The sequence below is a fragment of the Callithrix jacchus genome, chromosome 5, assembly GCF_049354715.1.
Source record: "Callithrix jacchus isolate 240 chromosome 5, calJac240_pri, whole genome shotgun sequence".
Taxonomy (NCBI): Eukaryota; Metazoa; Chordata; class Mammalia; order Primates; family Cebidae; genus Callithrix; species Callithrix jacchus.
The window spans coordinates 114,411,464-114,427,500 of record NC_133506.1 but is presented as its reverse complement, the minus strand read 5'-3'; the positions used below and the strand labels follow the sequence as shown (position 1 = coordinate 114,427,500).

The window sequence follows — 16,037 nt, the reverse complement described above, 5'->3', positions numbered from 1 at the left end:
AAAAAAAAAAGAATTAGTAGTGTAGGAATTATTCATAATGTCTAAAATTCAGAAACACCATATGTCTAATACAAGAAAACATTAGATCCTGGCACTTTGGGAGGCTGAGGCAGGCAGATCACCTGAAGTCAGGAATTTGAGACCAGCCTGGCCAACATGGTGAAACCCTGTCTCTACTAAAAATACAAAAATTAGCTGGGTGTGGAGGCACACACCTGTAGTCCCAGCTACTCAGGAGTCTGAGGAATAAGAATGGCCTGAACCCAGGAGGGAGACGTTGAGGTGAGCTGAGATAGCGCCACTGCACTCTAGTCTGGGTGACGGAGCGAGACTCTGTCTCAAAAGAAATATTAGGTATACCATGGTAATTTTAATGAGGACGACAATGTGGTTGTTGACAACAGCAGCAGTTAACATTTATTGATACTTCATTAGGAATCATTAAGAACAGATTCACTCTCTCATTTTTTCCTCACAACAATCTCGCAAAACTAAGTTATAAAGTTAGTGTAAGATAATGTTGCCAAGAGTTTATAATAAGGCAAAGAAATGGAAAAAGCAAGACATACAATTTCATCTTTTATAAGGGAAAAACAACTTACTGCAAAAACTGGAAAGAAATATATATAATATTAACAGCTGTTGGTTCTCAAAGGTAGAACTATGTGTAGTTTTTCCTTTCTTCTTTTCTTTCTTCTTTTTCTCTTATAAGCCCTGTTACTTTTACAACGGGAAAATATGAGAAAATTTATTTAAAATAAACAGATGATGTGCAATTTGTTTTCTGGCGATGACTAGGCAATGTGTATTCTCAAAGGATCTTTTGGAGCCTCAAGGAAACCTAGGTTAGATTTTGCTATACATCAGTTAAAAATGTATTTCCTACTGTTCCCTCTTGGAGGCATCACTGCAGAATGCACCGAAAGAGAAACATGGTTATAGACTTCTCAGAAATGGAAAGATGCTCTCTGATAAGTGATAATGGAAAGAAAGAAGTCACCTCAGGTATCATGATGATTTATACTTTTCTCAGTAACGTTATTTTTTATCTTTTTTTTTTTTTTTTCACATTTGAGCCTCCTTACAAGACCCACAAGAGACTAGGACACCAGGCATTATCAAAGCCCATGTTACAGAAAATGAGGGACAGGGAGCATAGTTACCTGCCAAGGCCACACAATGAACTATTAAAAACCTAAGCACAGAACACAATCTTAACTCTTAACTCAGTGCTTTCTCCATGACGACAGCTTATCTGTGAGTCCTGATTACTCTTGTCAGGAAAGACAAGCCTATCAATATATCAGCTATCTAAGATATTTATGGATGAAGGTTCTGTGTAACATCTGCTGTAAATTCAGTTTACAACTCCCGGCAAAATCAAAGGAATACCAGTTGTATCCCACCTTTTACTCTGCCATTCATTGACGCTCACTGATTGCACACAGAGAACTATCAACGTGTTGCGCATCCAGTGATGCTTGCCTTCAGGTAGCTTATGGTGGAGAAGCAGTTAATTAAATCTAGAAGTATAATACAATGGGTTCAGCAACATGAAGGAGACATAATGAGGTGTCATGGGATCTCAGTAGAGGAACACGCTGCATGCCATTCATTGACTCATTCATTCAACAAATAAAAAATGCCTTTCCGTTGCCATCCTTTGTGTTGAATTCTGGGGATACACAGTGAATATAGACACATGATATTTATCCTCAAGGATTATCATCTAGTGGGAAATTAAAGATTAACCAAATGATTCTATAGACCTACATTAAATCAGAAGTAACAAATGTGGCAAAGGATAGTTAATGCTGTAAAAAGCATGTGATCCAGCAAAAGAAACTATCATTAGAGTGACAACAGAATGGGAGATTTTTTTTTGCCATCTACCCATCTGCCAAAGGGCTAATATCCAGAATCTACAAAGAACTTAAACAAATTTACAAGAAAAAGATAATCCCATCAAAAACTGGGTGAAGGATATGAACAGACACTTCTCAAAAGAAGACATTTATGCAGCCAACAAACATATGAAAAAAAGCTCACTATCACTGGTCATTAGAGAAATGCAAATCAAAACCACACTGAGGTATTATCTCATGCCAGTTAGAATGGTGATCATTAAAAAATCAGAAGACAACAGAAGCTGGAGAGGATGTAGAGAAATAGGAATGCTTTTACACTGTTGGTGGGAGTGTAAATTAGTTCAACCATTGTGGAAGACAGTGTGGCAATTTCTTAAGGATCTAGAAATAGAAATAGCATTTGACCCCGCAATCTCATTACTGGGTATATACCCAAAGGATTATAAATTATTCTACTATAAAGACACATGCACACATATGTTTATTGCAGCACTGTTCACAATAGCAAAGACTTGGAACCAATCCAAATGCCTATCAATGATAAAGAAAATATGGCACATATACACCATGGAATACTATGCAGCCATAAACATGGATGAGTTCATGTCCTTTGCAGGGACATGGATGAAGCTGGAAACCATCATTCTCAGCAAACTGACACAAAAACAGAAAACCAAACACCAAATGTTCTCATTCATAAGTGGGTGTTGAACAATGAGAACACATGGATACAGGGAGGGGAACATCACACAGTAGGGCCTGTAGAAGGGTGGAGGGGATAGGGGAGGATAGCAGGGGGGATAGGGAAGGGATAGCATTAGGAGAAATACCTAATGTAGATGACGGGGTGGCAGATGCAGCAAACTACCATGGCATGTATATACCTATGTAACAAACCTGCACGTGTACCCCAGAACTTAAAGTATAATTTAAAAAATTTCCAAGAGCTTCACACATAATAAAATATTATTTGTAATAAACTGGTAAACATTAAAAAAAAAGCATGTGATCTATCCTGATTCAAGTGTTTCTTTGCAGCCCTCTACTAGAAACTTCGTATTTCTCTAGACAACGAACAATAAACACTACTAATCATTCTCATCCTTAATGATAATAATGGCTCTAGTAATAAAAATAGGAATAGCCCCCTCTAGTAGTAAAATTAGGAATTCTCCCCGGAGGAAAATTTATATTTCCTCCAAGGCTTGGCCATTCATAAAGAGTTTTCAGGTGCTGATTGGAAGAGGCTTATTTAATATTGCTTATATTCTTTATTGTAATAATATGATAGGCTATTTCTTACCACACTGCTGCTTCCTTTTCCTGCTCAACAGCCCTGCATATAGTAGATGCTAATCTTCCTGTTCTCAGTTTATATATGGTGTGTAATGTTGGACTGTTCCTCTTTACCCAGTGAGCCAGGCACACACTAACGGAGAGAAAACTGCAATCATAGCCACAGTGTTCATAGTAAAGCATTCACTCCCAACCTGAAGCATCTTCTGCTGAGGGTAACAGATGGCATCAGGATGCCTATGTTAGAAGTAAAGCAAACCTGATTATACTCTTTCTAATTTTTTCCCCTCCTACATGAAGCACACTGTAGCCACCTCACAGAATATGGTGATGTGTCAAAACTTAATTAGCCAACACTTGTACCCCATCTACATTATGTCAAAAACTACGCTTTCAAGAACAAGAGAAGAGAGCTCCAAAATTTGCTGGAAGGCAGAGAATCCTTAGAACACAAAGGAAAGAGAATAATGTAGTAAGCTATTTTCTATTATTGAGGCCTTAATTCTTTCTTGGCTAATCAGAAACAGGAGAAAAATTTATTGGTTCCCTGGATGTACCAAGAGTGAAACTCTGTCTTAAAAAAACAAAAAAAGAAAAGCTCTTGACCTTCTTCATGGACAGAGGATGGATGAAGCTGGGGGCTCTTCTCATGCTGCATTGGCTAATTGAGTATTCAGCCCCAAAGCTGTGAGCATGGCCATTAAGAGGCAAGGAGCTGGGCCATAGGAGAAGAAAAATGGTCAGAGAGGGATGAGGGGTTTGGGCAAATGGTTTGCACTGAGTCTCAGGGGAGTTAATTCCCCCTGACCTCAGGACTGCCATATCTTCCTTACAAAAATGGAAAAATCTACAACCTGATAATGTATGTGGGAAATCTATGGTCTGGTGTGTATGTGTGTGGGACTAGAAGCAAGCATATTTGAAATAATCACAGTTTCTGTTTATCTGGTATGCATCATAGGGTGACCAACCAACCCTGTTTGCTTAGGATGGAGGGGTTTTCTAAGATGCAAGAATTTCAGTGTTCAAACTGAGAAAGCCCCAGGAAATCTGAGACCACCCTCAATGTGGCTCTTACAAAATTCTTATATACTTGTAAGGTCATGTTGATCTGTGCAGTGCTGTCGCCTTTGTTATCTCCTCTGACCAATGTGGAGGAATGAGGCTGCCTACTTGTAGGAACATCAGAGATCTTTCTCACTGCTAAACTGGCTCATCTATCCAAATCCCTCACTCTTCTCCTGCCATTTTTCTTCTCCGGTGGCTCAGCTCCTTGCCTCTTAATGGCCATGCTCATAGCTTTGGGGCTGAATACTCAATGAGCCACTGCAGCATGAGAAGAGTCCTGCAGCTTCATCCATCCTCTGTCCATGAAGAAGATCAAGAGCTGTTTTTAAATTATTATTATTTTGAGACAGAGTTTCACTCTTGTTGCCCAGGCTGGAGTGCAGTGGTGCTATCTCGACTCACCGCAACCTCTGCCTCCAGGGTTCAAGTGATTCTCCTGCTTCAGCCTCCTAAGTAGTTGGGATTACAGTCATGCGCCACAGTGGCTGGCTAATTTTGTTATTTTTTTTTCAGTAGAGACAGGGTTTCTCCATTTTGTTCAGGTTGACCTCAAACTCCTGACCTCAGGTGATCTGCCCGCCTCAGCCTTCCAAAGTGCTGGGATTACAGACATCTGGCCCTTTTTGTATTTTCTAGGGATTTTTCACCAGAGTATAGAAAAAAAAATCATGAGATAAACTTTTAAGTCATAAAAGGAACTAAAAAATCTCACAATAAAATTATGCATTTGGAAATCTTATATGCACATGGAGCAAGTTCTCAGTTTGCTTATGTATTAAGTTCATTCCCCAGAGGGTCAGTGCCTCCTTTAATCTATTCCTAAGCCCCCTTCACCTCTATTATTTGCAGGCTGGGTGAGGAAGCCTTTATCCTAGGCTGCTTCTGCTTCTCATGCCCACAGGAGGCAGTGCATGTAATACAAACTATATGGAATTTGGACCTCTCTAGCTTGTTCAGAGCAGGTTTAAGGTCCTTGCTCTGCCACATTTTAGTTCAATATACTTAGATGGATTATTTAATCCTCTAAATCTCAGTTCACCTGTTATATTTTCAGAGACCTAGAAATGTTAAAAAATACTATTTACATGTTCCCAGCCTCCTAAGGTGGCTGCTTCATTTGCTCTCATGTTCAGCATGACAGATAATTGCAAGACATACAAGAATTACAACCATCAAAGACGTAAGTAAATTCTCTATATTCTTTTCATGATGACAAAATAAGCAGTTGAATATCTGTCCTAAGATTGGAAATCAAAAAGTGTATCCATCAGTGCTCCATAAATTGCAGTTGACTCTTCCCTGTGGTACTAAGACAGCTGTGGAGGTGGAAAATGGGGCTTAGACTTGGAGATAGGAGTCTTTGGGGAAATTGTTTGCACCGAGTCTCAGACGGAGTTAATTCCCCCTGACCTCATGGACCTGTTGTAAAGATTAATTGAGAAGTGATCTAAATGGGTATGGCACAGAGTAAGCTCTTGACTTGGTTAAGTTGGGCACACTTCTTTTCTCCTCCTGGCACAATGCATAGAAGTGCCACATGCTATTAAGTGGTATTTCTGTCATTTTCTGGCTCTCCTTGCCTGCTTACAGTTCATGGTCCATCATCATTATCAGCTTTTTTTTTTTTTTTTACAACTCAACCCTTTGCTATTCTCTTTCATCAAACTCACCTGTCAGTCCTTATAGCTGGTGGGCCTAGCTCTCTGCCTTCTCTGTTCTTATCCCCAAGCTGTCCAGTGAATCTGGATAAAGACATACAGTTATCATTTCATCTGTAATCGTACATCTCAAATGTGTTTCACTCTCCCACATCGTTCCAGTCAACTCATGCTCCCACATTCAGGGATAGCTATTTTATTATCTGCCTTTCCCACCACTCAGATTTCCAATTCCAGCTCCTCTCTCTCAGTTGATGACCTGGATTCTCATTGGACAACATAAAGCAGAGGTACTTGATCCTCCCACAGCCAAACCTACTTCCCCAGCTGCTCCCACACGGAGACCCTCCTTTGCCCCTCCAGTTATGGGGATGAGCTATCCCTTCACCTACTGAGGGCCAGCACCTCCTTTCTTGGATAGGAGCCCACATTCTCTTGTGTGGAGGAGGACTTGACACCTACAGAGAAACTGTATTTCCTTAGCAACACCAGTGAATTGGATTATTCCCACCAACGTGAGTATGTCCTAATATGTCCTGGATGAAAATAGATCCTTATTTTGATCCCTGTTTATCTCTAGCTACCCTACCCCTACTTTTTGCTCCCTTTTATGTCAAAAAAATTTTAAATAGTTTTTATACTGTCTTCATGATCTCATTCTATATTCATTTATCAACTTTCTGAGCAACTATTTCCCCCCCACTATTCCACTGAAAGTGCTCCCATCAATGACTTCTGTCTTGCTAAATCAAAGGATCAGCTAATTGCTCTTTCCAGGAAAAACCTTGTTCTTCATTTGGCTTTTATGACACCACAGTCTCTGGATTTCCCTCCTTTCTCACTGGATGTGCTGTCTCAGTCTCCATTGCTGGTGCCTCCCTTGCTGCCAGTCTCTAAAAGTGGGGATACCAGAGGACTCAATTCTTTTTTTTTATAGTGTTACAAATTAAGTTTATTAGTATAAATGATTAGTGCCTATGTTGTAAATTGTTATAATTATTTTTTAAAAATTTAAACCCAAAGTGGGAGGATCTCTTGAGCCCAGGAGTTTGAGACCAGCCTGGGCAACACAGCGAGACACCATCTTTACAAAAAATTCAAAAATTAGACGGGCATGGTGACATGTACCTGCAGTCCCAGCCATCTGGGAGGCCAAGGTGGGAGGACCGCCCAAGGCTTGGAGGTTGAGGCTGCAGTGAGAGCCATGATAGCACTACCGCACCCCGGGCTGGGCTCAATTCTTAGCCCTCTTGTCTAACTATACTCACTTCTTAGATAGTCTAACCTAGGCCCATGGCTTTAAACGTCTGTTATATGCCATGGACCAACACATTTATGTCTTTAGCCCCAGTCTCTCTCAGTTTCCAGACATGTATTTTGCCTATGTGACATTTCTACTTGCATGTCTAAAAGGCACCTCAAACTCAGTAATTCCAAATATGAATTCCCGATCTTCCATCCCTGCCAAAACCCCCTCCTTCCTCAGTCTTCTCTAATTCAATGTATCAAAGTCCCATTCACTCAATGACTACTCTGTTTCTCTCATAACCAATGTCCAATCCATCTGCACGTCCTGCTTGCCCTACCTTTGAAACAGATACTACACTACATCACTTATCTGAACCTTGAATATACGGTGTCTTACATCTTTTCCAGATGACACAGTGGCTTCCTGGCATTTTGTTTCCATCCTTACCTTGTATAGTCAACTTCACACACAGCAGTCAAAGTGATCTTTTAATGACTTAAACCAAGTCCTTCCACTTTTCTATTGAAAGCTTTCCAGTGGTTTCCTGTAACATCTGCATTAAAATCAAGCTTGTTTCCATAGCCTATATGGCTCTTGACAATCAGACTTTCGGGCATTCTTCTGTAACCTGAATTCACCCTTTGCTCACTCTCCTCTGTTTCGAGTGACCTTCTTCCTGTTTATTGAATGTGCCAAGTCTGTACCACCTGATGGTCTTTGAGCAGCTGTTCTCTTTGGCTCAATAATCAACTTCCTGGTGTTCACCTGTTCTCTCCACTTAGGTTGGCTCAAATGTCACCTCTTCCTTCAGTGGGGCCTTCCCGGCTGCCCAATCTAAAATAGCAACTCCAGCCTTTTTTCATTCTGTTTTATTTACATTAAATTACCACATTAAAAATACTTTACATATATATGTTTATATGTATGCATATATATATTTACGTACTTTTTTGGTTTAACATCTGTTCTTGACCAGATTTCTCTTCAAGGCTGAAGGACTTATTCCTCCAGCTGCTGGGAATCCTCAGTGGCCATCTCTTTCCCAGAACTGTCTTTAGCTGATAAGAGTCCCTGTCCAAGATCACACCTCATTCCCAGTTAGCCCACAGTCAATGACTGACCTATACACCTGTCTGAAGATGAGGGTTCCCTCGCCTCAGTGGGGGACCATTTTGAAGGCTCATCCCAGCTTCAGAGCTTGCCACAGGGTCACCTGCAGTCTTCGCTGAGCCTGCCTCATAGTCCAGTCCTTCTTTCTTCCTTTTCCCTACGGGACTTAAGCTCGAGATACCTTTCCAATTAACTTCCTGGGGAACTTGATCTGTAAAACCTTCGTTAAAACATAAGTTTCACCAGTGCTTATGCCTCATCTGTCTGATATTTAGTTGCCTAACCAGAGCCTATAACAGTGCTGGCACATAGCAGGTGTTCAATAAATAGTGAGTAAATGAACGAATAAAGTAGAATGGCTGGGATCAGACCCAGTCCTGCATGATCTCAAAGGCGCTGTGTTCTCTGCCCCACAAACACTGCCATCCAGGCAATTCTGACTTACAATTAGAAATTCAGTTCCATTTGAAATTCTGCCCTTGCTTCTCCATGCACCTGGTACCAGATGAAACTTACAGTTAGCTAAAGCACACAGATTAATTGAAAGAACTCATTCCCACAAATGGGGAACCTGGGAGAGCTCATGCATGGCGGTGTAATTACTTTGGTCACATTGACACATCAGAAGGTCCCTTGAGATCCCAGAGTCAGGCTCAGCCCGAGGTTTCCATCTGAACTTTGAATTTCCATAGGCCTCTCTCCCTTGAAGTTAAATGACATAATTTAACAAACTTTGAGTGTGTGAATAATTTCTCCTTTTCTTCTGCCCTGGTATGTACACTGATATTAAAGACTAAAATATTTATCATGCTGGCAGTTCCTGCCTGCTGGATTTGATTCTGTTAAGAAGGTGAGTTTTCCTCTGAAAGTGTTTGACTTCATATCTTCTTATTCTTGACTTCCACTTTAGACACTTTTGGCATTAGCTAGTTCTACACCAAAATAAAATGGGAGGCAGCCAATAGGTATAGCTAAGTATACTGACCATACTCATTCCTGACTACTGGGGAAACACAAATCCCGTTACTAAACCAAAAGCCAGTTCAGATAAGGAATGATGCTATATCTTCCAAATGACTCCTGTCGCATTCACTGGATTAAAACCTGCACCATCACCACTTATATTCCAGTGATGTATTTAGTACCCTACTTCACCAAATCCCTGGGAAAGCCAGGACTGAAACATCTGTCCAAATGCAGAGAGAATCAAACTCTGATTATGCTAATCTGATATGGACACAAAGACATTAGTAAAATAGGTCACTTTCACTGAATAAAATGCCCTTCACTTTCGTAACTGATATTTTTTGACTTCATCTGGTTTTCTGCAAAAGCCAGAGATACAGTTGCTTACATTTCAGGGTAGACTGTACCTCCAGTGAATGCATGCTCCAGCACACATGATATTTCAAAGCAGCCATGCTGTCTTTCCCATAGCCACTATAAATGTGCAGGCATTTCCTCGTCATAGGTGAGATAGGAGGTGAAAGGTGTACTGAGATATCTCTTTCCTGGCCTCTGTTAAAGATTAAAAAAAACTAATTTTTCCAGCTAAAGCAATACCAAATAAGACTGCATGTCATCTCTGGTTCTGTAGAATTACGCTGCAGAGGAGCTCAAAGTTCTTTGGAACTGGAAATCAGGCTTGCAGAATGAGTCACTATTTATCGGAAGACCGAGAATCCAGCTTGCTACCATGATTTCAAGGAATTGAAAGCTACACAAGTCAGGTGGAATTCAGAGGTAAATGCTGCAAATTTGAAAGAGGGAAGCTCAGCGTCCTCTGCTCTTTCTACTGAGCTATTTCGAGACATAGGAAGACACTAAAGAAACATGGCAAATATTAGAAATAAAAAGCAATCCTTTATTAGAGCAAAATTACAGTGTTGAGATGAAATGGAACCTGTCAATTTCCAATCATCCATTCAGAGGACAAAGACTCCATTTCAGGGAATCTTCTACAGATGTTCTTTTGATAGCTTTTTATTTAATAGTCAACTGGAGGCTCAGCTTTTTATAATTTAGTTTCCCAGAAAAAGCATCCTATTCTCTTAGATCATGTAGTACCTCTGAGATCTGCAGTATTCACTTTTCGGCAGTGTTCGCATCTCATTGACGTTACTGCAGAAAGTCACAAGAATGTCGAGAAAGACCCCTTTCTTCAACGACCCACCCGCTGGCCCATTGCCGCTTTCTCTATTTTGGCTGCACTGGCTCTTTTAAACGATTGCAATTGGAAATATTTTTCCCCTCAATTTAAAATATTATAGACACATAAGGTTGCCCTGCACTGCTTGCTTAAACGATCTGTTCCTCCTCTTACTGTCATCTTTTCTTTTCATATCCTGGTAACTGAGGCTATTTAAACAGAGGCACCATGAGAAGCAGGGCGATAGGAATTAGTCACAGGAGGGGAGGCTCATGTCCTTTGGTGGGTTCATGCTGGAGGGTGGGAGGAAGAGAGGCTAGAGAGGGACATGGTGAGAGGGCAGCATTAGAGACAATGAGCTCAATCCCCCTTGATCCTGCCCTTAAGCTCTTTCAGAAAACTTAATCTCCAAAGATTTAGTTTAATTTTGATTATAAACAAAACATCCTTCTGCCAATGGTAATTGATAACAGCAGAAGAGCAAGGAAACACTTGAGCTGATTTCCCTCTCCTAAATCAGCTGTTCCTGATGGCGCACAGCTTCATTTAATTGTTTTGTATTTCCTTCTACCTTGTCTCATTCCACAAAAGACTTGTTATGGCTTACAGGAAAACAAAAACATATTGTATCTAACATTATGTCTAACGACAACAACAACAAAAATCAGATCAGGTTAAAGACAAATTCAGATAGAATGGCAGGAGCCAGAGTAATTCGGCAGTTTACAAGTTCCTCTAATTTTATTACAAGTGAAAATTTGGCTCTGAAGGCTTTGACACTCAAAGCAAAATGGACAATATAGTTACACAGTTCCTACAGAGAGGGGAAAAGAAACCACATTGATTGTTCAAAGGAAGCAAGGTTTTTCCCAGTACTTCGGGTTAAACAAATTTCTCATCTAGGGCTTCCTTCAGGAAGACACAATGACACAATGTCCTTTACAAAATGCCAATAGCAATTCCCCCAAACTGCTCATAAAATTAAGTTTTGCAAAGCAAAATGAATCTTAAAGGTGTTTATCACTGCAAGGAGGGGACACATTTGGTCTGTAATTTATCACCTTTCAATTTATCACCGTTGTCAACTCTGAACTGTTCTATGTTAAATTTTCAAGTAAAATCCAGTCTCTGTAGTGAAAAGAATGTGGGTAGAAGACAGAGGTGACCATGCACATTGGTCCGTGGAATAAAAGTGGAGATGGAAGTGGGCCGATTTTAAACCTAAGGGATTATGTGGCATTGCGAGGTTCCACTTGCCCCTCCAGGAGCTTTTAATCTCAGTCAAGAGGACATGCTCCTTGTAGCTGCTGCCTCTTTACCCTGGGCCACAGAATACACCTGACCTTGACTTGAAGCTTGAATCAGACCTTTCACAGCAGAACTGAAGACTCATGAGCAACACATACATGTTGTTTTACACCACTAAGATTTTTGTGGTTGTTAGCTTTATCATGGCAATAACTTACCAACGCCCTGCCTTGACAACTTCACAAAGTTGTGCAGATTAAGCGAGGGAATGACCTTGGATATTATTCGCATATCCAGATTTAATGAGCAAGTGAAGAATTAGAGAAAATGATTCATTCTGCATAGCATTGCCAGATCCATTAGTTGACATATTATATGGATGCTTCTGTATTGCAATAGGGCTTGTGTATATTTGGTCTGCCAAGCAGGAGTGGAAGGCTAAGTTGAGACTGCTAGTTGGAATGATACCAAAAGGACAATTTAGACGTTCAAAAGAATGAGACAGAGTAGTAATAAGCTACAACAGGAGTTTGAAAACCAGAATGGAAGTCTGGCTGGTCTATAGTTAGGCACTAATCATCTGATATGATGGAGAAGCCTCTGCTGAATCTGTAGAATTCTGAATTACCTATCGGTCAATTTTGGGGGAACATCATAGAAGTGATAATGAAGTCATTCATATTTCTCGATATTCTTTAACCTTGTTTGGTCATCCTGGTCCAAATAAGTAAAATAAACATTTATCAAGCACTGACCAACCATTTCAGTGCATATTAATCGGGCACCTACTATGTGCAAAATAATCTGCAGCCTCAGAAATAAGCAAACAGACCATTAGACATGGTTAAATATATGACAAATTATAAATTATGAGTGATTACATGAGTAATTTGCATACATGACTGTACTTCATGAAGATTAGGAAGTATAGATATCACATTCTATAAAGCCCCCACATCCAGCACCCATCTCACCATGTTATATGGAGCACCTTTACCTCTCTTGTGGACTAAGCAGCATAGTCAACTTGATGGAATAAATAACACCGACTTCAAGTCACAAGCATATTATTACATGAGTAGCCTCTATTGACATCATTTCCGGGCTCAGCTGTTCCTCTGTAAAATTAAAATTAAATTGTGGAAACACTATGTGTTAGGCACAATAATGGGAGCATTCCAATAAGCTGTAATCCTCACCACCATTTTTAAATATGAACTCCGGTCTATAAGTCAGGAAAGAGGCTGAAGGAGGTAAAGTAACTTGCTTAGGGACCACTGGAGTCCAAGTGCACTCCTCGATTTCATGCATCCTGCCACCTTCAAAGTTTATTTACTGCACTCCATATGGTATACTCACTACAAAGCAAATAGCAATGAAAAAAAAAAAAAGAAAAAAATTGCCTGCCATTTCTCTTCTTCATAGCTAGTGAAAGAGTTTACTAACATCAGTGTCAATGATCATAAAGCTAAAAGGTCCTAAGCCTTAAATTTGCTTTTCAAATACCAGTATTTCAGAGGCAGATTACCTGACTCCAATAATATGCCTCAAACCTTGCACTGTGTGTGCAATGAAAGGGAATATTTTCATCCATTATAAGAGGCTGTCAGAGGAAAACATTTTCCTGATATCATACCCAAGAGAACAGCGTGTGAGGCAACATTATCATATTTTACTGAACTTTCATATACTCCATGCAGTATAATGTATATTTTATCTTCTGAAAAGCCTTGGTAACAAAAGGATAAAATATCTATCTAAAACTCAAAGTACATTCTAATAATGCTGCATTCACATTAATAGCATTTGAAAAAAAATCTCATAGCCTTCTGCAGGCAGTTCACTTGTCTGTGCTAAGAATCTATCCTTCAGTTACAGGAGGAAAAGCTCAGCCCAGTGGCTTTGCCCACTCTTTGTAGCTGGGGAAGAGAAGCAAGCTAAGGGGCACAGTAAAGGGCACCCATTAACTAAGGCTTCCTCATGAATGGCAGGATAGTGGAGGAATTTCTTTCCTGTGCACAGGGAGTTAAGTATGAGCTGAATTTGCATATCTCTCTAGAATCACAAGGGTATTGATTCTAGCCTCTAAGACATATTTACATAAAGGTTTCAGGGCACTCTCAGGAAACAGCAAAGGAGACTTTGGAACTGACAGTGATAATCCCCAGAAAAGCAGGGGGAGGAAATGCACCAATTTTTGGCAGTTAAAGAATTGAAGACAGAGTGAGTCTAAAGACATACATGCCTAGCAGAGACATCCTTGTGTTGGTAATTCAGTCTCTGAGTCTCACCTAGTGCAGTTCACTCAAATCGCATTCTAGCAAGTCCCCAGGCATCTTGTTTTAAACTGTTTGAGACTTTTGTGAAATCTGGGGAAGCCATGCTATCTTCTGGGAAACTTGAAAGAAGACTCAAGTCCCTTCAAGGTCAGACCTTTCAGGCTTGGGAAAAATTTCTGTATTTGCTTTGGAGAAATACCACTGTCATGATGGAAGTAGCAGTGTCATGTTTCAGCAGTGCTTGCAAGAGTAAAGTAGAATGCTGTTGGGTGAGAAGAGTCTGAATAACCACATCTCCCGAAGCACCAGCCTCCAAGGAAACGTGTCTCCCAGGACTGTGCAGAAGGGATGACCCTGGGAGGCTGGGGTAAGCTGGCAGCAATAGTGTTTGGTGGATGCTGAGCCGAATATCATTGCAATCAAAGCCTTTGATTATCCTCTTCCTGATGTGACTTGGGAACTAAAGGTCACCTTTGAATTCCTTTCAGTCTTAACACTGAACTAGAAAAAGAACAAATCTTACATTTCCATCAATTACCATTGTTATTATCCACACAGAACTGAGGGCAGCCTGAGAAATGAATGGCAGGGATGTGTCAGCTCTGCCTCTGTTAAATTATGCACATCATATGAAATGACTTAAAGGATGACTGCCTAGGAGAAACAGAGACAGGCCATTTACACTGGCCAGTCCTTTGAGGCTCATGACTTTAAAAGTTATTCCTGATCTGCTCTGAGCCCCGAGGAACTTGGAAATGTGCCTGTTAGGGTTTCCAAAGTGCAATCATGTTTTTGGGGTGAACATCCCAGCCGCAAAAACACTAAGGTCTGTCCTCATTACAAAGTAAGAGACCAAGCAATGAAGAGAGACTGCAGAGGAGACAGAGAAAGCACCATTGCCATTTTTCTTACAGAGAGAAAGCATATATATCCTGCCCTGGAAATTAAAACTATGTGTTTTCCCCTGACTCTATAGCTGTCAGAAATGGTACAGTGATGATAACTATCTTGGGCACTTTATGTGCCATTTTTTCGAAGAAGGGTGTAAAAAAATTAACTACCCATTCAGAAATGACATTCATTATGTAATTCGCCACCTTGCCAGGGAAGAGAGCAACAGCCAGATAACAAAGCAGACATGTAGCACCACTCCTAAGGATAAAATAGGTATGGTGCTAGACCCAAAACAAACAGGCTGCAGAGATGCAATTAACAGGCTGAAATATGGTGATATCAGGACACCCACCTTCCCTCATGCTCTCAAAACATGGCAAAGAGAAGGAAATTGGCTGAAGGTCAGGACTCCTCTGACTATGCTGCCTTCTTCCTAAGCCCTTGATATAGATAGAATATATTTCTCCCCTGTCTTCAGTTTCAGTGCAACGTTGTGGAAAGGAAACCAGTTTTGGAGTTAGACAATCTAAGATGGAAATTCAGCTCTGTTTCTCGTCATCTCTGTAACTCTGGGTAAATTATTTAACAACTGCACATTTCAGTTTCCTGGTTTGTAAAACTGACCATCTCAGGTCATTTGGGGAACTAAAGGAGATAAAATATGAATGTATAAATGGAGGTAGTAGGTACTCAATATATTTAGTCCCTTTCCCTTTTTTCATTAATTTGTAATTCTAAGATCTGGGGTATTTTAGAATTCATCTATTTATTGTTTCATTCAACAAACACTTACTGACTGCTTTCTGTGTATTACACACCTTGCTGCTAACCAGATGCTGTCTGATACAGCCATAAAACTTAGTGGGCCAAAAGGAACCCAGACTGTAGGTTGAACAGGGGTCATCCATATGCAGATCCTATGCCTCATATCTGTTCATGTCTTAAGCACACCATCCATGTAGGAAATACCAGATCTCATGGTAATTGGCAGGGACAATTTATTCATCCAGACAGATTTTGTTGCTCCCACTTGAATGCCTCCTTTAGAATTCTGTTAATTCACCTAAAAGGTGATCAACAAACTCTAACATTCTTCCCTTCAGTTAACAGATTGATTCCAATAGATTGATTCCAATCTATTGAAAGTCAAATTAAGGTTCTCGCCAAGTGTAATCCTGGGAGTTTGTGTAACATTCAGCTTTCCCATGTCTTCATGAT

General features: G+C 40.3%; 1 protein-coding gene across 8 annotated transcripts in view; it reads right to left on the bottom strand.

Moving 5' to 3' along the window:
- The window catches only part of CA10 (carbonic anhydrase 10), a 543,877-nt gene that overhangs the window by 270,373 nt on the left and 257,467 nt on the right, over positions 1-16,037 (bottom strand). The gene's annotated exons all lie outside the window — the stretch shown is intronic.